The sequence below is a fragment of the Aotus nancymaae genome, unplaced genomic scaffold (genome assembly GCF_030222135.1).
Source record: "Aotus nancymaae isolate 86718 unplaced genomic scaffold, 86718_ANA_hifiasm-v0.15.2.pri h1tg000058l, whole genome shotgun sequence".
Taxonomy (NCBI): domain Eukaryota; kingdom Metazoa; phylum Chordata; class Mammalia; order Primates; family Aotidae; genus Aotus; species Aotus nancymaae.
Window position 1 is genome coordinate 36963828 of NW_026988472.1, and position 19921 is coordinate 36983748.

Genomic DNA, 19921 nt, shown 5'->3' on the forward strand with positions numbered 1-19921 from the left:
TAATTTAATTAATTAATTGATTAATTTTTGAGACAGTGTCTCACTCTGTCACCCAGGCTGCAGTTCAGTACACCATTATAGCTTACTGCAGCCTCGAGCTGCCAGGCTCAAGTGATCCTCCCACCTCAGCCTCCCGAGTAGCTGGGACTAAAGACACATGCCACTACATCCAGCTATTTTAAAAATTTTTTGTAGAGACAAGGTTTATGCTAATATTGCCCAGGATGGTCTCAAACTCCTGTACTCAATTGATTCTCCCTTCTCTGCCTCCCAAAGTGCTAGGATTACAGGTATAAGCCTTAAATTTTTTTTTTTTTTTAAGATGGAGTTTCACTCTGTTGCTGCCTAGGCTGGAGTGCAGTGGCATGATCTCAGCTCATTGTAACCTCTGTCTCCTGGGTTCAAGTGATCCTCCGGCCTCAGCCTCCCTAGTAGCTGGGACTATAGGCATGCATCACCACATCCAGCTAATTTTTGTATTTTTAATAGAGACGGGGGTTTCGCCATGTTGGCCAGGCTGGTCTCGAACTCCTGACCTCCCACCTTAGCTTCCCAAAGTGCTGGGACTACAGGTGTGAGGCACCATGCCCTGCCTCAATTTTTATTTTATATGTTTTCAGGCCATGTTATTAGTTATGTACAAATTTAAAAGTTTTCTGTCTTCCTAGTGAATTGAACTTTTCTTAAGAAGTGACTTGCTTTATTTCTAATAATGCTTTTTTGCTCGAAGTCTATTTTGTGTGATATTAATATAGCTATATCAGTTTTCTTTTAGCTACTAATTGTGGAGTAAATTATTGTCATTTATTTACTTTCTACCTTTATTTTTATGTTTTAAATGTGTCTCTTTGCAACACATAGTACTGTTTGTTTGTTTATTTTCTATTTTATAATCTTTGTTTTCTCACTGGAAAATGTAGTCCATTTACATTCAATGTAGTTGGGACATATTTTTGTTAAAATCTTATTATCTACTTTTTCTTTTCTTGTCTATTTTGTGTTTCTTTTTCTTTCTGTCCTCACTCTCTTTTAAACTGATGACTTTTACATTCAATTTTTAAAAATTTCTTTCAGTTTAAATATTATATACTCTTATTTTATTCTTTTGGTAGTTACCCTAGAATTACAGCATGTATGCTTCACTTATAAATCTCTCTTTTTTTTTTTGAGATGGAGTTTCACTGTACTCCAGGCTGGAGTACAGTGGCATGATCTCAGCTTAGTTTTGTACTTTTAGTAGAGATGGGGTTTGGCCATGTTGGCCAGGCTGGTCTCGAACTCCTGACCCCAGGTGATCCGCCCACCTCAACCTCCCAAAGTGCTGGGATTACAGGTGTGAGCCACCATGCCTGGACTAAATATCTCATTTTTTTGAGACAAGGTCTTTTGCTGTCATCCAGGCTGAAGTACAGTGGTACAATCATAGCTTACTGCAACCTCGACCTCCTGGAGTCAAGCAATCCTTCTGCCTCTGCCTCCTGAGTAGCTGGGACTACAGGTGTGCACCACCATGCCCAGGTAGAGAGAGAGTCCCACTATGTTGTCTAGGCTCATCTCAAACTCCTGGGCTTAAGCAATTCTCCTGCCTCGGCCTCCCAAAGTGCTGGGATTATAGGCATGAGTCACCACACCCACCCAAATATCTAACTTTAATTGATACCTTTCCTCTACTTTTGGATAATGTGAGGAATTTAGAACATTTATCTCCACTGATATTCCTCTCAAGCCTTTATACTATGATTGTCATGATCTAAAATAAATTATCTGTCTGTCTGTCTAGCTAGCTACCTAGTTATTCTCACAGGGGACTATACTAATTATTTCACATAGTTAATACTCATTTAGATTTACTCAGTATCTGGAGTCATTCTAAATCCATTTTGTTGTTCATTTTTCTTAGTGGTTCAAGGATTTCTGTCCCAATTAGTCTTGGTTATCTTTGATTGTGTGCTGGGCAATACATATGAAAAATTACTTGTCAAAATAATTTGAGGCCCAGATTGATGTGATCTCTAGAGATCACACCAACTTTTTCCAGGATCACCCTAGTCCAGGTTCAAGATGTGAGATTCTCTGAGTAAGCCACTTCCAGTTCACCCTTCCTCCTAAAATGTGTGTGTATGTGTATGGGATGAGGACTGGTTTACCATGTGTCCACCCTTCGCAGGTCCTGTTCTTTGACTTTTGCCTCCCTATTCCCATGAGCTTGCTAAAAAGACAGCTCACCCTCTCAGTTATCTCTTCAGAATATGCTAGTAATCAGAAGGCAAAATGGTTCAGAATGTCAGGCTCACTTCTGTGGATTTCCAATTTTTTTTTTTTTTTTTTGAGATGGAGTTTCACTCTTATTGTCCAGGCTGGAGTGCAATGGCATGATCTTGGCTCACTGCAGCCTCTCTGCCTCTTGGGTTTAAGCAATTCTCCTGCTTCAGTCTTCTGAGCAGCTGGGATTGCAGGCACGCGCCACCATGCCCAGCTGAATGTTGTGATTTTAGTAGAGATGGGGTTTCACCACGTTGGCCGGGCTGGTCTCGAACTCCCGACCTCAGGTGATTTGCCCACCTCGGCATCCCAAAGTGTTGGGATTACATGCATGAGCCACTGTGACCAGCCAGATTTCCATTCTTTTCTGAATCACATCCCAGTAATTTATCATTATTTTGTTAGCTTTTTGATGGTTTTAAGAAGATGTTTAATATATTATATTCAGCAGGAAAGTTGGTCTGAATGACCTAGTATGTCATTACAGAAATTGAAAGTGTTATTTTTTTATAGCTTCTAGGCTATGTTTCTAAAGATGGGGCCCATTAATAATTTCTACCAAAATCATGTTATGCTTGTTAAAAATTGAGATTCCAGGGTTGCCATCTCAGACTTCATTCAGAACCTATGGCACTAAGACCCAGGAATCTGCCTTTTGATAGGTTCTCAGACTATTCTTACAAAGACTTAAGTTTGAGAAATTTTGCCCCAAAGCTTAACCCTGCACTCTTAGTAATAGGCATTTGGGGAGTATTACTTGATTTAATTCTTATTTACAGGTCAGTGAGGGCAGAAGAAAGCTGGGAGGGAGGGCAGAAGAAAGCCAACATGCCACAGTTGGGATTCGGTCAATGTTTAAATCTCCTATCTCCCCACCATTTGAAAAAAATCCTCCTTAAGATAAGATGATCCCACAGAAGAACTCTCAAGAACCAAGCTCCTATCTAGAGCCAAAGTCTAGTCCTGTAACATTCACCTGTCTCAGAAGTAACACTGATTTTGACTGGACATGGAAGGTACTTCAATGTGCCTTTTAGTCACTGATGAAAGGTTTGAGAAAGAAGTTAAGTGCCTTAAAGGTATCTTGACCTCAAATCCAGCAGCGAATCCAATTATGAACCAGCCTAATAAAATAGAGTCTTTGAAACCATATCTTTTATGAAATAATGGCAATTATAAATAGTAAGTATTTTTTACAACATTATTATTTGCCAAAATAAGAAGTCCTTAATACCATGTTGGTCTTCAACATTATTTTTAAATGTTACTGATCCAAGAAATCTGTAGATCTCAGAATGAATGACTTAACAGCTCCTCAAGACACTCCAGATTCCAATATTCCGGAAAGCTCTCAGCCTGCCTGCCAAAGTTTCTGTGAATAGCATACAAATCTGCATTCCACACTGTCAGGAACATGATTAATTATCTATTTGGATTAGCCAACAGAATCTATGTTCCTGTGTTTCTATGACATGGTTACTTAAATTTCTTAGCTGTGGTCATGCTTTTGAGTTACAATGCTTTCTCAAATGTGTGTCTGCTTTCTTGCAGGAAAAAAAAAACACAGCCAAGCAGTCAGTGAACAACAACTTAGATTTCTCATTTCTGCATCAACGTGCAGTGCCTTAGATTTTATTCAGCTTTTAAAGGAAAACCTTTGTGTGGGTTCTGGTGTTTTCCACAGCTGAATAACCTTAATATGGAAATGTGCTCATGTTACACGTCATAGCCGTCAATAGAAAGCTTCAGAGAATTTGAGCCTTTTAATCAGATGATCTTGCTCTCTACTCAGAAAACAAAATTCCATGGGGAACTTGCTATTCAGAGTAGGCTGTTTCCTATTATAATATTTGTTTTCTTTTTTGTCTGTTTTGTTTTTATAAATTTTTAAATTTAAAATTTTAATTTTTATGCATATATAATAGGTGTATATATTTATGGAGTACATGAAATGTTTTGATTTCTCTCTAAGAAGATACTTTTCAGAAATCATCTGAGCAGCAAGCTGTATTACAAATGAGCTGTTATGAGATTTTTAAAAATAGATTTGTTTTGGAAACTACTATCAGTTGGAGAATGCTTTACATCTAAACTGGACTGGATATGCCTTATTGATGCAATAATATTTGCCATTTCAGTAACTTAATAGGCTAGCACATATTAATGGGCTGTGGTAATCTATGTAACCTGCAAGGACTGAAAAATAATTATCACATGCTCTTATGGTTTCATTTAACCAGATTAATCTGCTTTGGTAATGGAATCATTCAGGCCAAGTTAAGTCTGTCTAGATTTTTGAAAAGAAAAAGGTAATTTTAAAAGGAAAGCGTAATTTAAACATCTTTAAAATATGTAGGTTTAGAACAAAATCACATATTTAGGCTTTTAAAGTTACCCATTCACTTGTGTCTCTGAAGCAGAAACCTGTGCTTGCTTTAAATCCCCATCTTTTATTCCTATAGGCTCTTTAATCCATTCATAGCTCTTCCTTCCATCAGCTCTCAGCAGATCAGTTTTGTGTGTATTAAGGTGGGTGGGATGTATGCAATGTTTGAGTATGTTAAGAAAAATTACCTAACACTTGGAAACAAGGCGACAGAATGACTGCTTGTCCTTTCAATTTCCAGACTGAAGCTTTATCAAAAGGCCTCCATTTAAAGCGCCCACCCAAGGATTATTCAGTTCTCTAAGAGAATGCACTGTTGCTTGATTAAAGCCCGGGCATGTTAACTTGGAGGTTTTTGTCCAGTAGAGATGCAAATGATTTCTTTGCAGTAGGAAGGGATGACCTCAAAAGTTATGGTTTTATTGCCCTGTTTTGCCTCTAACTTAGCAAGCTTATTTGGGTATGCCTTTTCTTTTTAAACATATCTTTTGAATTCTCCTTTATACCAGATTTACCATCCTGCTGGTTCCCTCATTAATGCATAAAACCAGTGAGGTGTTCATTTTATATTTTCATTAGGGTTCTATTTTTGAAAATTTTACTTTGCCTCTGTTAAGAAAAGAGATAAATCTCACAAAACACCCAAGAAACTAGATACTTCATTACTTTAGTTCTCACCTCTGAGGAACACCTTTTATAATAATTAAACCCATGCATTTTGATTTTCCCCTTTAAATCCCATTTCCTGCTAGCCTTTTGATAGAGTCATCAAGGTTATTGTCCCAGGAAAGAAAAGAAGAACAGGTGTTGTCTAGAAGAGAGTCCATTCATCAGCTTTTAATTTCAAAGCTGATTTTCCTGACCGCTTTTGAGTAAAACAATATATATAAAACCCAGGCTTTTTGGAGAAAGGGATTTCTAAATAACAAAGCTTCCTTTTCAATACACAGGCCTGTGTGCAGGATAGAAGGGAGGCCTGGTCAGGCTGTAAAGAGCAGAGAGAAAAATACTCCCCCCTCCCTAACCCCTTTCCACTTCCCAGTCTGGGAGGCAGGTCACAAGACACAATTGTTCTGGTGGCCTTCTAGGTTGAAGTCCTTGAGCAGGAAGTATGTTAGCTAGGTTGCTGAGAAGGCAGAGGACTGTAAATGGGGAGGTCTGGATCTTGCTTTTCTTTGGAAGGATTAACATCTGCCCTTTGCCACTATGAGGTCTCGAAAGATACACCCCTTCTCTCACACACCTGATGCCATCTTAGAGAGGAGCAGAGGAAGGGGTGGAACTCTTATTGGTTGAGCACTTAACTGAGTCACCCAAGTAGAGACTATTTACCTACAAAGACATTTTAAGTTAGGGATTGAATTGAGTAATAAATTGAAATCGACCTTGTCTCCCCTCCCTACTTCTACCTAGAGGATGGGGGCTCGTAAGGCAAATCAGAGCAGTCAGAGAGAAAGAAGAAAGCTACAATTTTCACTTGATCTTAGCCAAAAGGCCAAGAAGTGATGAAAGTGACAATTTTCTTTGCCCAGCTGAGCATATCCCAGGCAAATGTGAAACATTGTCACCTATGTATGTATTACATGCTCTTTTATCCTCTTTTTGCCATACACAATCAACAAATGCATTGTTAGTTTTCGATTTCACAAATAGCATGTCCTGTTTTGCTTGCGGTATCTGGTCTCTAGCTGACACAGTGGTGTGCTTTCTACAATGTTTGCATCTAACAAGGTAAAGTTGGCCACAGACTAAAGTAGCAGGTGCCAGGAATATGACCACTGTGATTATAAATTTGTTGATGTCTCCTTATAGTTCTTTCAATATTTGCTTACAATGTACTGAGCTGGTTAATTAGGTGCTATTCACCAAACATAACCTGTTCTACCCATGTCCTGGCCTCCTATGAATTGGATAGGGCCATGTGACTAATTGTGGCCATTGGGTAAGAAGAGTAACTTTGAGGCTGGGGCAACTTGTTGCTGATATGTGACTTTCCAGACCTCCTTTTCCCTCTAGTGTGGCAACTGACACAGTTTGACATGGTAGCTGATCCACAGACTAAGGTTCTGAGTCACTATGGTGGGCAGAGCTGCCAGACAACCTGTGATGGACATGTAGCATGAGTGGGAAATACATCTTTTCTGTTTGGGGTCGTTTGTTACAACAACATAACCTACTCTATCCCATCTGAGACAGGTATTTCAAAGAAGGAAAGTGACTGACCCAAGATATTTCTCCTTAAGAGGACACCGGATAGTTCTTTCTTCTAATGGTTCACCTCTTCTCAAGTGAAATAAGTAAAGACCATTAGGAAAATATAGGAAACAAAATGTAATAAGAAAAGATCCACAGTTCTATTCTGTAGGCATTGCTAACATTTGATGTATTTCTTTTTTATGTAGATAGTTCATGCTTACTATAGAAATATCAAAAAATACACACAAGCAAAATGAAAAAGAAATCTCCTTATAATTCTACCACTCAAGGACAACCAACTACTTTTGCAGAAAATATTCTTTTGGACTTCTATTTATATATTAACATACACATTCTTACCTCTTCCTACTCTTTTAAGGGATTTTTAATGTGTCTACCCTTTGAAACCTGAATTTTCACTTCATATATTATGAACATGTTGCCTTGTTAATAAACGTGTTTCAACATCATTTTACTGGCTGCTCAAATTTCCACTGTATTGTTGTGCCATAATTGATTTTTACAAATCCCTTATTATTTGAGTTGTTGGATATTTGAGTTGTTTCCACATTTTTACTAAAAAAATTTAAGTTGTTTCTACTTTTTTGCATGGTGATTAATTTCCCTGTAACAGGCTGGGCGTGGTGGCTCACACCTGTAATCCCAGAACTTTGAAAGACAGAGGCAGGAGATCACTTGAGCTCAGGAGTTCAAGACCAGCCTGGGTAACGTAGGGAGACCCCCCCAACCCCATTCTCTATTTAAAATTTTAAAAAAATTAGCTGGGCATGGTGGCATGTGCCTATGGTCCCAGCTACTCAGGAATTCAAGACAGAGGTATCACTTGAACACAGGAGTTCAAGACCAGCCTGGGCAACATAGGGAGACCTCATTTCTATTAAAAATACAAAAAATTTGCCAGGCGTGGTGGCACCTGCCTGTGATCCCAGCTACTTGGGAGGCTGAGGCAGGAGGATTGCTTGAGACTGGGAGGTCGAGGCTGCAGTGAGCTGTGATCGTGCCACTGCACTCTAGCCTGGGTGACAGAGTGAGATCCTGTCTTAAAAAAAAATTCCCCGTAGCCAATCATTTTCCTAGGATTCAGGATCTTAGAAGTGGAATTTCTGGGTAAAGAGGTTTGATTATATCAATTTATAGGATTTTTGCTTGATTTTTTATGCTATTATAATCATGTAGTGAGTTTGGTTTCATATTGTTTTATTTTTTAATGAAAATATTTCCCCATGTTATCACATGGGTTCTATAAAAATAATTTTTACTATGTTTATGTAGACATAAAGCTGAGTTAAGTCAGTGAATTTAATCTATCCATTCGACTATTTTGGTTGTTGGACAGTTAGGTAGTTTATAGTTATTCACTGTGGTAAATCACACATCTCTTTGTAGAAAGTCTAGTATATATTTAGGATTATTACTTTAGAACTTTAGAATAAATTTCCAGAAAAAGAATTCCTGCCTCAAAGGGCGTGGACTTAAAAAAAATTTTTTTTTTTAAGAGATGAGATCTTGCTCTGTCACCCAGGCTGGAGTGCAGTGGCACAATCACGGCTCACTGCAGCCTCAACCTCCTGGGCTCCAGAGATCCTCCTGCCTCAGGCTTCTAAGTAGCTGGGACTACAGGCATTGGGCATGAACTTTTTGAGGTTGATGAGTGTTGATAAACTGCTTTCCAAACTAGTTATATCAGTCTACATTGAAATGTGTCATGTCTTATCATGACAAATTAGAGGTTAGATCTTAGAACATTCTGATGGATTCCAGAACAATCTTCCATAGGGATCTTTAAAAGGAAAAAAAAATTCCTTCTCTGTGTTCCAGGTCAGCTTTTCAAAGATAGAAAAGACACTTAAAATATTAGGAAGGGTAATGTGTTTGAACTCTTGTTGCCCAGGCTGGAGTGCAATGGTGCGATCTCGGCTCACTGCAAACTCTGCCTTCCGGGTTCAAGTGATTCTTTTGCCTTAGCCTCCCGAGTAGCTGGGATAACAGGCGCCTGCCACTGCCCAGCTAATTTTTGTGTTTTTAGTAGAAATGGGGTTTCACCATGTTGGCCAGGCTGGTCTTGAACTCCTGATCTCAGATGATCCACCCGCCTCGGCCTCCCAAAGTGCTGGGATTATAGGTGTGAGCCACAGCGTCCAGCCATAAAACAATTTTTTTTTAAGAAAAGGAGCAGCAGAAAGGAAGGCTCATGTAAGTACTATCTTTGTGTGAAAGAAAATATAACACCAAAAGAAGGAATTCCTCATACAAAACAAACGATACCTACAAGCTAGACTTCAAACTAATGTTTTGTGGTTTATAAGAACCAAGGCTTCCCCTGACTTCAATTGTTGAGATGACTGTAAAACGATAGTAATCTATTCTTTCCTCTGTAGGAATTCGAACAGAGAACCAGTTTGTGTTGTATTTAAGACATCAAGGTGCTTGGTGTAGAACAGAGTTTCTTAACCCTGGCATTACTGACATTTTGGGCTGGAGCATTCTTTGCTGTGGGGGTTGCCCTGTGCACTGTAGGATGTGTAGCAGCATCCCTGACCTCTACCAAGGACGCCGGTTGCACCCTGCCCCCATGTTGTGACAAACAAAAATGTCTCCAGACACTGCCAGGTGTCCCATGGGATGGTATATTTAATTCTATTGTATAAGCTCTGGCTATGTTCAGATGAATGACAGATAGAAAGGATGGTGAGCTTGGACACTGATGTCCTTTAACAGATATTTTCATACTAATTTCACTTCATTTTTTAGCTTGACCTGATACATTTTGAGAAAAATGGATATCTCAGCAACTAAAAGGAAAAATAAAATGGACATCAATTGATAAGTATTCTAAATCTGTAAATCGAATGTGTGGGCTTCATATAAATTACAGTAATCTAAAACTTTAAATAAGATAGTTTTCTAGCAAAATAGCAAGTAGAAAAATGAATTCACTCATGCAATTATCTATGAATAACAATATCAGCAAGTGGCTTTTTCCATTTATCAAGTAAAATATAAAGTCAGATGTCTAGGTTTTCTAAGGCATCACAGAAACAATTTCAAAGCTACTTTGTGAATTCTACTTTTAATCTGGAAAATTTACATGGCATTTCAAATAGGACGAACTAAAAGTCCCATCACAATCAGAATAAAGGACACATCTGAACTGAAACCGTTAAGAAAAATGTGATTAATAAAGATCGGCAGTCTTGTCTTTACTCTTAAAATTTAAAATAATTGTTTCGCTAGGCGCGGTGGCTCACGCCTGTAATCCCAGCACTTTGGGAGGCCGAGGCGGGTGGATCACGAGGTCAAAATATCGAGACCATCCTGGTCAACATGGTGAAACCCCGTCTCTACTAAAAATACAAAAAATTAGCTGGACATGGTGGCGCGTGCCTGTTATCCCAGCTACTCAGGAGGCTGAGGCAGGAGAATTGCCTGAACCCAGGAGGCGGAGGTTATGGTGAGCCGAGATCGTGCCATTGCACTCCAGCCTGGGTAATGAGCGAAAACTCCGTCTCAAAAAAAAAAAGAAAATAATAATTGTTTCTAGATTGTATTCTAATATTTGTGCCAATACATTTAGCTAAAAAGATTTTTTACACTGTATATTTTCATATATATTGCAGGATGTTTTTCCTAGTACATTATGAACTAATCTTTCTGACCCTGTAATACCTGACATTTGCCAGGAGAACCTGTGGGTGTTTAAACTGGCAAACTCCCTTTATGTCATTGTTACAAAGATTTTCTTATATGCTTATGCTTAGGAACGCGCCCTTCCAATATCTTAGAGAAAGTTAGTCAATATTTTGTGTAAAATAGGTTCCTCCTGGACTGTATTTAAAATCACATTGAAAATGTTAAGGTGCTTTCAGCTGTGAATAACAATATCCAACTACAAGTGGTATATCTGGCCAGGCACAACAGCTCATGCCTGTAATCTCAGGAGTTTGGGAGGCTGAGGCAGGAGGATCACTTGAGCCCAGGAGATCAAGACCAGCCTGGGCAAAATAGCAAGACCCTGTCTCTATAAAAAAATTAAAAATTAGCTAGGCATGGTGGCACGTGCCTGTGGTCCCAGCTATTCAGGAGGCTGACGTGGGAAGATCAGTTTGATCCAAGGAATTTGAGGTTGCTGTGAGCTGTGATCATGCCATTGCACTGTAGCCTGGGCAACAGAGTGAGACCCTGTTTCAAAAAAAAAAGGGGCATATCCAACAGAAAGTTGAATCATTTTATCTACTAAGATGTTTAGAAGGTGTGACGGTTAATGAGTGGCAACCTGATTGGATTGAAGGATGCAAACTATTGGTCTTGAATGTGTCTGAGATTCTGTTGCCAAAGGAGATTAACATTTGAATCAGTGGACTAAGAAAGGCAGACCCACCCTTAGTCTGTGTGGGCACCAACTAATCAGTTGCCAGCGTGGCTAGAATATAAAGCAGGCAGAACTGGCCTAGCCTCTCGCCTACATCTTTCTCTTGTGCTGGATGCTTCCTGCCCTTCAACAACAGACTCCAGGTTCTTCAGTTTTGGGATTCTGACGGCTCTCCTTGCTCCTAAGCTTCCATATCACCTATTGTGGGACCTCTTGATTGTGTGACTTAATACTTAATAAACTCCCCTTTATGTATATATATCCTAATAGATCCTAATACTTAATAAACTCCCCTTTATATATATATATATATATATATAAATCTTATTAGTTCTCTCCCTCTAGAGAACCCTCACTAAAACAGAAGGTGATGGTCCCAAGCTAAACAGTGTCATCAGTGATCCAGTTTCTTTCCATCCCTGTATGTTGCCATCTTCAGCACATTCACTTTGTCTACTGCCTAATGGCTACAATATAGCTTCCACAGCTCCCATGAAATGAAATGCCTATGAAATGGCAGGAAGGAAGAGGTGGGGAAAAAAAGCTCTTCTTCACTATCTTTTGCTTTCATTACCATGAAAAAATCTTTCTAAAAGCCTTTTGGAAGAGTGTGGCTGAAAGGTTAATTTGACCAGATGGGTCACGTGGCCACCCCTACCTGCCAAAGAGGCTGAAAGAGAGCGTCTGTCATTTTTAGCCCCTCTCATGGGAAGCAGGCCCTGCCGGAAGGGAAAGAGAGAAATCCTTTTGGGTAGGTAATCAAAAGTGTGTGCAAAATCATACTTTTGGAGAATGTTCCTTAGTCTAAAAATAGTAATGTTATAAACAAGCATTCTAAATAGCTACCTCTTCTCTATATTTTCTGGGGTTTTATTGTTGTTTGTTTTTTTGAGACAGTTTTTTGAGACAGGGTCCTCCTCTCTCACTCAGGCTGGAGTATATTGGTGTGATCATAGCTCACTGCAGTATTGAACTCCAGGGCTCAGGCAATCTTGCTGCCTCAGCTTCCCGAGTAGCTGGGACTACAGATGCATGCCACTATGCTTGGCTAATTTAAAAAGATTTTTTTTTTGTAGCGGCAGAGTCTTGCTATGTTGCCCAGGCTGGTCTTGAATTCTTGGCCTCAAGCTATCCTCCCAAAGTGCTAGAATTATAACTGAGTGTGGGCCACTGTGCCCAACCTATATTTCCTGTTTTGATTTGAAAATTAAAAATGAAACTTAAGAAACACAATCAAGTATGGGAAATGTTACATCCTATGTAAAACAACTGTCAGTATGTTGGGGTAATAAGTAAGTTGCTAGGATAAAAGCCAACTTGATTTTCCCCTTAGTAAGGCAGATCCTGTGTGTAATCTTATCTCTACAGACCTTGAGCATTTAAAAAGATGTGCTAATAGTGTTTATGTGCTAATGGGAAATAATTCAGTATGTTAAACAATGTTTCTTTCCAGGCTGCCTCCAGTTAGTTCTTGTTTGTTTTTTTCTTTTTTCTTTTTTTTTTTTTTTTTTGGTAGACAACGGGGTCTTGTCACATTGCCCAGGCAGATCCTGGGCTCAAACTATCCTCCTGCCTCTGCCTCCCTAAAAGCTGGGATTACAGGCATGAACCACTGCACCCAGGCTGCCTCCAGTTATTTTATTTGGAATCTGTTTCATACCACTACTCTCCAAAATATGCAAGACGTGTTTACTCACAGTTAGGTTGAATCCCTCAAGGTGCATTTCTTATGGGTGCCCTTGCTTGCAGTAGACTTAGGCTGGTTGAAGCATAGCCGTTTTTCCTGGATATGGGTGGTTTCTGCATTTTGTACACACTCCTTGAACGTTCTGCTTCAAGAATGGGACTGGTGTCATGTGGTCCAGCGGCAACTCCTGCAAGATAGAGATGCAGGTCTTTGAGTTTCCTTGGCAGCCCCTGACGAGACCATATTCCCCTCTGGCCTCTGAGGCCAGATTTGCCCTTGAAGCTCTGCTGCTTCATAGAGGTGGAGGCACCAGCATGCTAGGGAGAAGGGACCTGAAAGCTTCATATCTGAAAGTCACCAGTGGGCAGCACAGCTAAAACCTGGATCCCACATATTTCTTGCTCCATTTCTCCTCTTTTTATCCTTCAATGTTTACAGGGATTACACAACAATCAAACCACAAGACAAGGCAAATGCATTTCCAGTGCACTCAGATGACACCAAGGGTTAATGATTGATCTCCTGAAAAGTTTAGTCTTGACAGACCTCTTTTCTTTTTCTCAGAGAGGAAAAAAAAAAGCCACAACCAAACTCTCTCTCGTTTCATACGACTAAAAGATGAGATTTTTTTTCCCTCTTTGAAGAATACTGCATATATGTTTTTACCCTGGGCAGGGGACTAATTCTACTTGACCAAAGTTCACCTGCCTGCCATAATTCCAACCTGGGGAATCTTATTAATTTGTCTGGTTCCCGTTTCTCTTTTTTTTTGAGATGGAGTTTTGCTCTGTCGCCCAGGCTGCAGTGTAATGGCACAATCTCGGCTCACTGCAACCTCCGCCTCCCAGGTTCAAGCAATTCTCCTGTTTTAGCCTCCTGAGTAGCTGGGGATTACAGGTGCACGCTGCCATGCCCGGCTAATTTTTTGTATTCTAGTAGAGATGGGGTTTCACCATGTTGCCCAGGCTGGTCTCGAACTCCTGAGCTCAGGCAATCCACCCGCCATGGCCAGTGCTAGGATTACAGGCGTGAGCCATTGCGCCTGGCCTGGCTCCCTTTTCAGTAGTAGAGAGAACAATTATGCTTGTCCAGTTCCTTGTCTCCAACAGCTGAGAGCAGGGATGAAACTGGAGTATACAAGTATAGGAGGGGGATCATTTTCTACTTTAGAGTGGCCTGTATCCATCCATTCAAGAGATCTCATTGGGCACTGTTAAGAACGAGGTACTATGAGGATGGCAATACCAAGAGAAAGCATGGGATTTCAGCCCCCAAGAAGTTTATAAACTAGGAAAGGAAATAAGGACACATTAGATTGTACATGAGTGCCATGAACACAAGTGTTTATAAAACTTAAGACACATGCTACAACATAAATGAACCTTGAGGACATTATACTAAGTGAAATAAGCCAATCACAAAAGGACAAATACTATATGATTCTCTTTTCTTAGAATTATTTTTTAGTTCTAAATTTTTACTATTTTTTTTTTTTTTTTGAGACTGAGTTTTGCTCTTGTTGCCTAGGCTGGAGTGCGGTGGCCTGATCTCGGCTCACTGCAACCCCCACCTCCCAGGTTCAAGTGATTCTCCTGCCTCATCCTCCTGAGTAGCTGGGACTACAGGCTCCTGCCACCACACCTGGCTAATTTTTTTTTTTTGGTATTCTTAATAGAGATTGGGTTTCACCATGTTGGCCAGGCTGGTCTCGAACATCTGACCGCAGGTGATCCACTCGTCTCAGCCTCCCAAAGTGCTGGGATTACAGGCGTGAGCCACTGCACCTAGCCTATTTTATTCTATTTTGAGGCAGGATCTTGCTCTGTCACTCAGACTGGAGTGCAGTGGTACCATCACAGCTCACTGCAGCCTCGACCTCCTGGGCTCAGATGATGCTCCTGACTTAGCCTCCCAAGCAGCTGGGACTACAGGTGTGCACCACCACTCCCAGCTAATTTTTTGATTTTTTTGTAGACAACAGGTCTCATTCTGTTGCTCAGCCTGGTCTCAAACTCCTGGGCTCAAGCAATCCATCTTCCTTGGACTCCCAAAGTGTGGATTACAGTGTGAGCCACCATGCCTATCCTTACTCCACTTATATGAAGTATCTACGGCAGTCAAATTCATACAGACAGAAAGTAGAATGGTGGTTGTCAGGGCCTAGGAGGAAGGGAGGAGTGGGGAGTTAGTGTTGAAAAGGTACAGAATTCCAGTTTTTCAAAATGAAAATGTTCTAGTGATGAATAGTGGGAATGGTTGCATAACAATGCAAATGCACTTAATACCACTAAGTCATGCATTTTAAAATTGTTAAGATAGTAAATTTTATGTTACATATATTTTTGCCACACTTAAAACACTTGAGAAGGACAAAAATCAAATTGTGGTGTAACATAAAGAATACAACTTAGCGCTAAAAGAACCTGAGTTTTCATTCTGTTATTTCTGTTGACTGTGTGATTTTAGCCAAATCTTTTAACTTCATTAAGTGTCCTCACCTGTGACATAGAGAAAATGATAACCTAACTTGTAAGGTTATTGGGATAATTCAATGAGGTAATGTATGAGAAAGTCATTTAGCTAAATGTATGGTATGAGATAAAATAAGTTATCATGGGAATGATGAGGCAAGACTTCATAAGGGAAACAGGACTTGAACTGGTCTTAGAAGGATAGGGAATATCATTTATTGAGGGTCTACTGTATCCCCATCTCAGTTCTTGTAGCAAATGTTTGAAGATATTATCCTGATTTTACAGAGATACAAATTAAGACACAGAGATTTTGCACAAACCCAAAAGGTAGCTCTGTCTTTCAAATTCTTCATCCTTTCCACTCATACGAAGTTGTGAAATAAAAAGTGTTAAAAGTGGAAATAGAATAAAAAAATAAAAGGCAGAGATGATGAATAAATGCAGAAGCTTGTTCTTTTTTAAAGATAATTTTATTTGGAAATAATTTAAAAAAAGTTTCAAGAAGAGTACAAAGAACTCCTTCAAATCCTTCACCCAGATTCAACAATTGTTAATGTTTTGTCACATTTGCTCTATTATCTCATTCTCTCAGAACCATCTGGAAGTAAGCTTCAAACATCATGCCCCTTTATTCTGTCAGAGAGGAAAAACTGTTCCTCTACCCTCTTTGGTTATTTCCTTGGAGCCCTGCAAATTAAATTGATAAAAGACAGATTCACAAGAAAAAGCAACATTTGATTATGTTGATAGGCATGGAAATTCACAAGGAAATGTGACTCAAGGAGGTGGTTAGAATTTGGGGCTTATATACTATATTAGTCCATTCTCATGCTGCTAATAAAGACATACCTGAGATTGGGTAATTTATAGAGGAAAGAGGTTTAATGGACTCACAGTTCCACATGACTGGGGAAGGCCTCACAATCATGGCAGAATGCAAAGGAAGAGCAAAGGCACATTTTACATGGTGGCAGGCAAGAGATCATGTGCAGAGGAAGTCCCCTTTATAAAACCATCAGATCTCGTGAGACTTATTCACTATCATGAGAACAGCATGAGAAAGACCTGCTGCCATGATCCAATTACATCCCACTGGGTCCCTCCCATGACACATGGGAATTATGGGAGCTACAATTCAAGATGAGATTTGCATGGGGACACAGCTAAACCATATTGCATACCACCTTAATTGGGGATGCGGAGGGTCAGAGGACACTTCTGGGAGAACAAATAACTTCTTAGAAGAGGTTTGGGGAAGGGCACTTATAGAAAAAAATGATTTTTTCTTTTTAAAGATAAATTAACCCTTAATAGAATAGATGGGAGATATGAGTTTGTGACAATGTCTGTTTGGGTGTGGTGCCAACTTCTCATCTCCATCTGAGTTGCTCTCAGGGAGGGGTTTAGGGCAATTGAATTTTTTTGTTTTTTTGGGTTTTTTTTTTGTAGATTCTGCTTTTAGACAGATAAGAGGTTTCAGGAACTTGGCTGGGCATGGTGGCTCACGCCTGTAATCCCAGAACTTCAGGGGACCAAGGTGGGTGGATTACTTGAGGCCAGGAGTTTGAGACCAGCCTGACCAACATGGTGAAACCCCAGCTCTACTAAAAATACAGAAATTAACTGGGCATGATGGCGCATGCCTGTAATTCCAGCTATTCAGGAGGGTGAGACAGGAGAATCACTTGTACCCGGGAGGCAGAGGTCGCAGTGAGCCAAGATCATGCCATTGCACTCCAGCCTGGGTAATAGAGCGAGACTCTGTCTCAAAAAAAAAAAAAAAAATCCCCAATTAAGATGGTATATGATATGGTTTAGCTGTGTCCCCACCCAAATCTTATTTCTCCTTCAGCCCAAAATAATTTTTAACGACACAATGACTCATTCTAAATCCGTTCAACTCCTGTTCTTCAGCCTGTGTTGCCTGAGAACTTAAGTAAACACAGAACATTCTCAAAATCAGGAAGTTCAATGCTATTAGCCCAGAGCTGAGCACCCTGTGCCTGTTCTTCAAGTACCTCTTTGCTGGCAGTTTTAATCTAGAAATGAGGTTGGCTAAGCTTCTTGAAACTATGAGAGGACTCTCTCTTACTCAGCGAAGACTTCTAAGATGTCTACTCAAATATTTCTAAGGTGCAAAATAGTGTTCTAGACACTTACTACTCAAGTGATGTTTGATGGAGAGCCACATGAGGTTCTCCATCAAAACCACAGAAAACTATGCTTGCATCAATTCCCCCCCCTTTTAGAAAGGGCATCCCTCTTATTGAAAGCTCTCGTGTCCTGGCTCCCATCTGTTCCCTCAATTATTTTATCTTGAGTCCTTTCCATTAGCACCAAACATGCACATGACTCTCCTATTGCTAAAATAATAACTTTCTCCTACATCCTTCACTAGGTCCCAGTTTTTCTCTCCTCCCCTTCCAAATTGAAATTCTTGATGGCATTTTCTGTATTTGCAGTCTCTACCTGCACACACCCCATCCACTCCACCATCCACTCCAACCTGGCTCAACTTCTCCTGCCACACTAGAGCTGCTCTCTCAAGATCATCTATGAACTCTTCTACTACAGAGGTCCCCAACCCCCAGGCCACGGACTGGTACAGGTCCATGGCCTGTTAGGAACTGGGCTGCACAGCAGGACGTGAGCGGCGGGTAAGCCAGAGAAGCTTCATTTGTGTTTACAGCTGCTCCTCACTTCCTGCATTACCACGAGCTCTGCCCCCTATCAAGTCAGAGGCAGCATTAGATTCTCATAGGAGTGTGAACACTATTGTGAACTGTGCATGCAAGGGACCTAGGTTGCATGCTCCTATGAGCATCTAATGCCTGATAACCTGTCACTGTCTCCCATCACCCCCTAGCCGCGGGACTGGCTAGTTGCAGGCAAACAAGCTCAGGACTCCCACTGATTCTACATTATGGTGAGTTGTATAATTATTTCGTTATATATTACAAGGTCATAATGATTATAAATAAAGTGCACAATAAATGTAATGCACTTGAATCATCCCAAAACCATCCCCTACCTCTGGTCCATGGAAAAATTGTCTTCCACGAAACCAGTCCCTGATGCCAAAAAGGTTGGGGACTGCTGTTCTACTAGAATCCATGGATATTTTTCAGTCCTCATCCTGCATCATTTCTCTTTCAGCAACATCTCATATTATGAACATCCCCCTCTTCTTGGCACATTCTCTTCCCTTTCTATAATGCCAAACTCTTATGGTTTTCCTTCTAATTTTCTGAAGCTCCTTTGTTTCCTCTTCCTGTACTTTTTTTAAACTTAAATGCTGGTGTTCCTGAGATCTTTATCCTAGGACACTTTCCCTTTTATTTTCATTCTTCCATATTTTTGCTGGACAAAATGCACTTCCAAGTATTTGGGGTGCATCAGCTCACAAATGGCATCTCCAACTAATTTCTCCTAAGTTCCAGATCTGTATATACATCTGCCTACTTGCCATCTCCACTTGGAAGTCTCTCAGGCATTCAAACTCAAGAGTTCCAAATTGAGGCTGACTCGGTGGCTCACACCTATAATCCCAGCACTTTGGGAGACTGAAGGGGGCCGATCACCTGAGGACAGGAGTTCATCACCAGCCTATCCAATATGGTGAAACCCAGTCTCTACTAAAAATACAAAAATTAGCTGGATGTGGTGGTGCACACCTGTAATCCCAGCTACTTGGGAGGCTGAGGCAGGAGAGTCACTTGAACCCAGGAGGTGAAGGTTGCAGTGAGCTGAGATGGAGCCACTGTACTCCAGCCTGGGTGACAGAGTGAGACTCCATTTCCAAAAAAAAAAAAAAAAAAAGGGAGTTCCAAATTGAACAGCTTTTCTGATGTTCCCTAGCTCTGTCAATGGCATTTCCATCATTTCATTGCCTTCTTGACTCCTTCTTGAACCTAATACACACCTAACCATCAATACAGTGGAGTCTACTTTTGGTTTGTTCTCTTCTCCTTTCCAATCTCTACTGCCACCACTGTATTCTCCATCACTATCATCTCTTGTTGATTACTAAAATAGTCTTTTTTTTTTTTTGAGACGGAGTTTCGCTCTTGTTACCCAGGCTGGAGTGCAATGGCACGATCTCGGCTCACCGCAACCTCCGCCTCCTGGGTTCAGGCAATTCTCCTGCCTCAGCCTCCTGAGTAGCTGGGATTACAGGCACGTGCCACCATGCCCAGCTAATTTTTTGTATTTTTAGTAGAGACGGAGTTTCACCTTGTTGACCAGGATGGTCTCAATCTCTTGACCTCGTGATCCACCCGCCTCGGCCTCCCAAAGTGCTAGGATTATAGGCGTGAGCCACTGCGCCCAGCCATCTTTTTTTTTTTTTTTTGAGATGGAGTTTCACTCTTGTCACCCAGGCTGGAGTGCAATGGCATAATCTTGGCTCACTGCAACCTCCACCTCCCAGGTTCAAGCAATTCTCTTACCTCGGCTTCCCGAGTAGTTGGGATTATAGGTGCCTGCCATCATGCCCAGCTAATTTTCACATTTTTAGTAGAGACAGG

At 40.6% G+C, this 19921-nt stretch overlaps 1 protein-coding gene across 3 annotated transcripts in view; it reads right to left on the reverse strand.

Moving 5' to 3' along the window:
* Window positions 1-19921, reverse strand: part of MBTPS2 (membrane bound transcription factor peptidase, site 2) — a 105940-nt gene that overhangs the window by 27502 nt on the left and 58517 nt on the right. For 2 of the 3 annotated variants that reach the window (XR_001111550.2, XR_001111549.2), the window contains exon 13: window positions 12932-13108. The gene's annotated coding sequence lies outside the window, so the exon portion shown is untranslated. Of the gene's footprint in view, window positions 1-12755; window positions 13109-19921 lie in introns of those variants that run through there. The other variant, XM_012477483.3, reaches the window with a different exon arrangement.